Source organism: Schistocerca gregaria, unplaced genomic scaffold (genome assembly GCF_023897955.1).
Source record: "Schistocerca gregaria isolate iqSchGreg1 unplaced genomic scaffold, iqSchGreg1.2 ptg001023l, whole genome shotgun sequence".
Taxonomy (NCBI): domain Eukaryota; kingdom Metazoa; phylum Arthropoda; class Insecta; order Orthoptera; family Acrididae; genus Schistocerca; species Schistocerca gregaria.
The window spans coordinates 67,501-75,536 of NW_026062371.1; positions in this window are offsets into that span (position 1 = coordinate 67,501).

Sequence of the window (8,036 nt, forward strand, 5' to 3'; positions counted from 1 at the left end):
CTCTGCCACATTGCACCGTCGACACTATGATAACCAGAGCAGTAGGTCCACCTATAAAAGCACAATACCCCACTCCTCCGACAACTACCATTGCTCAGATAAATCAACACCACCAACACACATCCTACACAGAGGGGCACCAAATATCATCCCCCGCCCTCGTGTTATACCACATGAAAAATTGCAGAAGTGAGAGACACACATCCGCCAGCCTCTTGCTACAAGCATCGAACCGACGTGACGTATCTGACGGTGACTCAGGCATCCGTGTACTGCCACCACTATCCACCCCCCCCCCCCCTCTCTCTCTGCCCCCTTCCCACACAATACCAAATTTAACCAACTTTATCGCTTAACCTAACTGTGGCTGTACCAGTTTATCGCTTAACCTAACTGTGGCTGTACCAGTTTATCGCTTAACCTAACTGTGGCTGTACCAGTTTATCGCTTAACCTAACTGTGGCTGTACCAGTTTATCGCTTAACCTAACTGTGGCTGTACCAGTTTATCGCTTAACCTAACTGTGGCTGTACCAGTTTATCGCTTAACCTAACTGTGGCTGTACCAGTTTATCGCTTAACCTAACTGTGGCTGTACCAGTTTATCGCTTAACCTAACTGTGGCTGTACCAGTTTATCGCTTAACCTAACTGTGGCTGTACCAGTTTATCGCTTAACCTAACTGTGGCTGTACCAGTTTATCGCTTAACCTAACTGTGGCTGTACCAGTTTATCGCTTAACCTAACTGTGGCTGTACCAGTTTATCGCTTAACCTAACTGTGGCTGTACCAGTTTATCGCTTAACCTAACTGTGGCTGTACCAGTTTATCGCTTAACCTAACTGTGGCTGTACCAGATTATCGCTTAACCTAACTGTGGCTGTACCAGATTATCGCTTAACCTAACTGTGGCTGTACCAGATTATCGCTTAACCTAACTGTGGCTGTACCAGATTATCGCTTAACCTAACTCAATTTGTCCCTTAACCTAACTCAATTTGTCCCTTAACCTAACTCAAGTTGTCCCTTAACCTAACTCAAGTTGTCCCTTAACCTAACTCAAGTTGTCCCTTAACCTAACTCAAGTTGTCCCTTAACCTAACTCAATTTGTCCCTTAACCTAACTCAATTTGTCCCTTAACCTAACTCAAGTTGTCCCTTAACCTAACTCAAGTTGTCCCTTAACCTAACTCAAGTTGTCCCTTAACCTAACTCAAGTTGTCCCTTAACCTAACTCAAGTTGTCCCTTAACCTAACTCAAGTTGTCCCTTAACCTAACTCAATTTGTCCCTTAACCTAACTCAATTTGTCCCTTAACCTAACTCAATTTGTCCCTTAACCTAACTCAAGTTGTCCCTTAACCTAACTCAAGTTGTCCCTTAACCTAACTCAAGTTGTCCCTTAACCTAACTCAAGTTGTCCCTTAACCTAACTCAAGTTGTCCCTTAACCTAACTCAAGTTGTCCCTTAACCTAACTCAAGTTGTCCCTTAACCTAACTCAAGTTGTCCCTTAACCTAACTCAAGTTGTCCCTTAACCTAACTCAAGTTGTCCCTTAACCTAACTCAAGTTGTCCCTTAACCTAACTCAATTTGTCCCTTAACCTAACTCAATTTGTCCCTTAACCTAACTCAAGTTGTCCCTTAACCTAACTCAATTTGTCCCTTAACCTAACTCAAATTGTCCCTTAACCTAACTCAATTTGTCCCTTAACCTAACTCAAGTTGTCCCTTAACCTAACTCAAGTTGTCCCTTAACCTAACTCAAGTTGTCCCTTAACCTAACTCAAGTTGTCCCTTAACCTAACTCAAGTTGTCCCTTAACCTAACTCAAGTTGTCCCTTAACCTAACTCAAGTTGTCCCTTAACCTAACTCAAGTTGTCCCTTAACCTAACTCAAGTTGTCCCTTAACCTAACTCAAGTTGTCCCTTAACCTAACTCAAGTTGTCCCTTAACCTAACTCAATTTGTCCCTTAACCTAACTCAAGTTGTCCCTTAACCTAACTCAATTTGTCCCTTAACCTAACTCAATTTGTCCCTTAACCTAACTCAATTTGTCCCTTAACCTAACTCAATTTGTCCCTTAACCTAACTCAATTTGTCCCTTAACCTAACTCAATTTGTCCCTTAACCTAACTCAATTTGTCCCTTAACCTAACTCAAGTTGTCCCTTAACCTAACTCAAGTTGTCCCTTAACCTAACTCAAGTTGTCCCTTAACCTAACTCAAGTTGTCCCTTAACCTAACTCAAGTTGTCCCTTAACCTAACTCAAGTTGTCCCTTAACCTAACTCAAGTTGTCCCTTAACCTAACTCAAGTTGTCCCTTAACCTAACTCAAGTTGTCCCTTAACCTAACCCACGTTGTCCCTTAACCTAACCCACGTTGTCCCTTAACCTAACCCACGTTGTCCCTTAACCTAACCCACGTTGTCCCTTAACCTAACCCACGTTGTCCCTTAACCTAACCCACGTTGTCCCTTAACCTAACCGACGTTGTCCCTTAACCTAACCCACGTTGTCCCTTAACCTAACCCACGTTGTCCCTTAACCTAACCCACGTTGTCCCTTAACCTAACCCACGTTGTCCCTTAACCTAACCCACGTTGTCCCTTAACCTAACCCACGTTGTCCCTTAACCTAACCCACGTTGTCCCTTAACCTAACCCACGTTGTCCCTTAACCTAACCCACGTTGTCCCTTAACCTAACCCACGTTGTCCCTTAACCTAACCCACGTTGTCCCTTAACCTAACCCACGTTGTCCCTTAACCTAACCCACGTTGTCCCTTAACCTAACCCACGTTGTCCCTTAACCTAACCCACGTTGTCCCTTAACCTAACCCACGTTGTCCCTTTGCCTAACATAGTTCACTGCTCGGAATCTCTGGTGTCGTTGTTATCCTCATGTAGATGTCTTGCGAGTGTTGCTTACTTTCCACATATTCCTGCTATCCACTGTCAATTGTACTGCAATAGGACTATATCGCCGACCCCCCCCCCTCCCCCCCCTCTGTCCCCCTCTGTCCCCCTCTTTGTGTCTCTGTCCTCTCAAGCTGGTCGGTCTGGCGTTTGAGTGTTAAATGAGCCTCGCAGCTGTTCAGTTGCATTCAGATGTCGACGCCCTCAGTGTACGTCGTGGTATGGTCTGTGTCCATTGTCCGCTGATGTCGTACGCGTAACCCACACGCTGTACCGATCATCGGTCGTTACGTACAGAGTGAAGTAGTGTGATACGTGTGACCGTACGCTGGCTGTGCCCAACGGTGTCGAATCTCAATTTCCATATGTTGTGCTTGATGCTACTTGTCTCGTCTCCCAATAACAGCTAGGTTGCACTGTGGTACGCCGTAGAGGCGTGTGGGAGGAACGTACGAACGCATTGTATGTCACCCTGGGTCGCTGGGGGTGGTGGTGCGGTGAGTCAGGTCAGGTCAGGTCAGCGTGAGCCGTCTGATGTAGTGACGCGTGTATTCCGACTTTGTCGTATTGCCTCACACAAAGTGCTACCCTGGTGGACCGCGTTCCATATCTGGGACATGCCGCAGATGCCGGTTGACAGTGGATCGCGGAAGGTACATCGCATACGTGCGCGGGCCACCTTCCACGTGTTCTCTTCTGCACATGTCGCAGTGTGTATGTGGTCTGATGTAGCGTGTCGTGACACATGACATCCTGGCATGCAAGAATTGTTGAATTCGCAAATGTAGGTGGACATCTACGTTTACTGCCCAAGATACGCAAATGAACTGGAAATCCGTTGTTGAGCGGTTGTTCACGCTGGAGGTGAATCTGTGATGGCGACGATCGGTACAGCTATTAACCGGTTGTTTCAGCGGTACCCGCCACATCCACACGCGTGACTAGGCCCATGTGGGTATGAAGCGATACGCGGCGGTGGCTTGGTGGGACTGTTCCCGGCCGGTGAAGGGGGGCCGCCCGGCGTGTTGGCCGCGCGCTGCGTGGGCGCACGCGCAACAGGCGGCTGGTGGGGGGCGCCGAGTGGCAGGAGCGCCAGCCGACGGGCCCGGCAGGCGGCGCAGCTACGCTGCGGCGCACCCTGCACGCGGCGCCTGGCGGCCAAAGTTGGTTCAGCCGAGCCCGGTGCGAAGCGCGGTGGACATCTGCAGTGTGCTGGTCTGATTGAGGACTGTGTGCGTTGAGGATGCGCCGCCGCCTGGCACTCGGCGCCGCGACGCCGTCTGCTGCTCGGTCGCCCCAGCGGTTCTCGCAGGTGGTTTGTATCGCAGTTGTGCGGACGTGTTGGCGCGTGCGCTGTGCTGGGAGAGTTCGCTTCTGCACCCAAGTGGGGCTTTGCCCTTGTGTGGCGCTGGCGTTGGAGCTGCCGGTCACCATAGGTGGCGCGTGTTGTCTCCCGCCGGCAATGCCACGACAGCACGCTCCCGGGCCTCTGTCGGCAGCGGCAAGCTCAGTTGGGAGCAAGGGTGTTCGCACTAAAACCGTCTACTCGCCTAACTCCGGGCGATTGCGCCTCTCTCGAAACCGACCAAGTACCTAGGACGGCGCTGCGCGCCGCCGGGACCTGAGAGGGTTTCGAGGTGTATCGTGCAGGGGAGCTCGGCCTCCTCCTGTTTGCAGAATAATTGAGCGGACGCTTGCGTGTTCGCGCGGGCCCCCGGGACACACTCCCGGGCGGCCGGCTGCTCAGCTCTAGTTGACGCAGCTCCCTGGTTGATCCTGCCAGTAGTCATATGCTTGTCTCAAAGATTAAGCCATGCATGTCTCAGTACAAGCCGCATTAAGGTGAAACCGCGAATGGCTCATTAAATCAGTTATGGTTCCTTAGATCGTACCCACGTTACTTGGATAACTGTGGTAATTCTAGAGCTAATACATGCAAACAGAGTCCCGAGTCTGGCGTGAGGTCGGTCGCTCGACGGCGCGTTCGGCGCGGGCCTGCCCGTAGCCGGCGCGCCGTAAGGCACGGAGGCTCGCACTGGGGCGTATCGCTTCCAGACGGGCGTGCCGCGGCACTCCTCACAGGGGAAGTGATGTGTCTCTTACAACCTCTCCTTCCCAAGTGGCTCTTTCCGCCTTCCCGTGGTGCCAGACGTTAAGCTCGGCATTTTGCCTTGCGACAAAAGGGAGAGCTGCGACCCAACCCGATGCGAAAGCGAAGGGTGCGTGGCACAGGGGGAGCTGTGTCAAGGGACGAACATCTGTCCCTTCCTGTTCGCAGGGCCCAGACCAACAGGAGCTCTGCATGCCGGCGACTTCGTTTGTCGGCGTGGGATCGCGGCGCGAGTCGGCAAGGGTGCCTCGCCGCGCCCCTGGGTAACCGGGGCGTGTTCTGCCAAACCCAGGAGGTGGTGACATCGCCTGGGCCAGGTTAACTGGGTCCAGACCGCCGAACGTCTGGGGGACCGGCCCGCCACCTGAGTAGGAGTGGGTCCTTGGCCGTAAGGTGGAAACTCTGGCTAGTAGGCGGCGAAGGGCGAGAGGTGCATCCGCCTCTCCGGAGTGCGGGGTGCAGTTGCCGAGGAGCGTCGCGTGAAATCGCCGATGACGGAGCCATCGATGGGGACCAGTGCGCTGGCGACGGCGCGCTGAACCCGGCAGCTCGGGAGTGCCCTTGACCTTGGGGCGAGGTCGGTGGGCGAGCTGCAAGAAGTCCCCCCCCATGCCAGAGGAGCCGGTCCGGGGCAAGAGACGGGCTCCCATCTTTCTTTTATCACTCGTATAATCATGGCGACAACCGATACGAGTGACTCGAGTGCGCCTCAACGGGCTTCTTTTGCGCCGCCTGATCCCTCTCCTCAGGATGAGTCGGGACAGGCCGAAAACGAAACTGTGACGCAGAGATTAGCACGAATCACGTTGCTCATGGAGCAAAACATTAAAAACGGGAAGATAAGTCAAGCAGGACTCTCAACAATTAAAAATGAACTGGCTGCATGGGCCATTGCCCACGCAAAGTTGGAAGGAAGGGTGGAAGAATTAGAGAAGGAAAACAATAGATTGAGGAAACAACCAGTTAAAACCTGGGCTGCCGTGGCAGCGCAAGCTCCCACGAAGCCCAAAACGACTAGAGACACCATAGATAAAGTGACTAAGAGGCCAGATACGGCAGTTTTCTTGAGGACCCTGCCGGGCCAAGACACAAGTGTCAAAAGAATCCAGGAGCTATTCACGACTACTGTGGACCCTGTAAAAGAGAAAATAAAGATCAAAAGAATCAAACCCAGCAAGAATTCAGTAATAGTGGAAGTCGCATCCGAAGAGGATAAAGAAAAAATATTGAACAACCACAAATTAAATTCAGTAATTAAGTGTGAGCCTCCAAGGAAAAGGAACCCTCTCGTGATTCTGTACGACGTTCCAACAGTTATGACCAATGAAGAGTTATGCGACACAATCAGAAAACAAAACTTTGAGCATCTGAGTGAAGAAGAGTTCAAAGACTGTTTTAAACTCAGATTCAAGACAGGTCCACGGGGTCGAGATGTGGTACATCACGTCGCTGAAGTTACAGCACGGATGTGGAAAAGCATTACAACAATGGGCAAAATATATGTTGGCTTCCATGCCATCAACACTAGGGACTATGTCGTGGTACCTCGTTGCCACAACTGTGGCGACTTGGACCACATTCTCAGGCTGTGCACCAGGGAGTCGGCCTGCACAAAATGTGGAGAGAACGGTCACAACCGTAAAGACTGCAAGGCAGCAGCAATCTGCATACCATGCAGGAACCGAGGCAAGAAATCATGCGGAGCCACAGGTCGAAACTGCCCAACATACAGGATGCTTGAACAAAGACTGATTTCCAGGATTGATTATGGGTGAGCCCGGCATACTGAACAGGATGCCGAAACATAAGTCCCCGAGCAAAAGGAGGAGGGATGCTATGAGGGCTAACAAGTTTAAGTTGTTCTTAAGGTCGCTTACGAGCACCAAGAAAACTGAAAATAGAGCCACACAGACTGAGATCTATATGATAAATATGGCAATACAGACAGATCCCCCCATAGCTGCAGCTCCCTCCTCCGAAAGCCGGGGAGCAGAGCCGACAGAACACCAGAAACGGCAAGGGCATCCTGTGGCTGTGGCAGTTTCCAGAAAGGAGCAGAAAAAAGTCATTCAACCGATTCAGGAAAACTTGATAACCAGTAGCTCTAGTACAAGTTCTCCCACACAGGGTACTCCAGTAGTCAGACTACCACCTGTGGACCCTGTAAGAGTGTACCCCAACTTGGAGTACACCATGCAACTAGCAAGACTTGAGCAGCCGGCTACCCTGACCACTGCCCTGAGACATGTGGTTCGTGTAGGACACGAAGAGGGACGAAAGATAACCTTCTCGGTGATGGAGGCTGTGGACAGAATTCAACTAAAATCAGTGAATCTCCCCACTGACTTTGGAGCCCTGCGAGACTTGTTAAGAAAGGTGTTTGAAAGAAGGGGCGAGAAATTCGACCTAAATGACATCTACGAACAGGCAGTTTTGGCGAACGGACGAATTGCGTTCGACTGGACTAAGACCTGGCCACATGACCGAGTACACACCTACTTTCCATAATGACCAAAATAAACATAGGACAACTAAACACTCATAATAGTCGACTTGTGATGCAGGAACTCCGAAGGGAGGTGGAGGAGAGGAGATTGGATGTGCTCTGTCTGCAGGAGCCGTACTCCCAAGCTGGGAAAGTCGCATTTGCTGCCGCCACATGGCAAGTAATAAGTAGAGGAGAAGACCCAAGGGCAGCAATTATAATTACAAACAAACTCGTGAGAGTAACCACACTCTCTCAGTTTACAACTCCCCATTGCAACGTCGTGGAGCTCCAATCTCCAGCAGGAATCATCACCATCATTAATATGTATTTCCAGTATGGAGATGACATTGAAATACACCTAGACCACCTGATGAGGGTGACCACGGCGTTGCGGGGAAGGAAAATTGTAATAACAGCTGATATTAATGCCAAGTCCCCCCTATGGTTCAGTGGCACAAGAGACGCAAATGGAGAAAAGGTGGAAGAATACATTATGGCGTCGCAACTCGTGGTGGCCAAC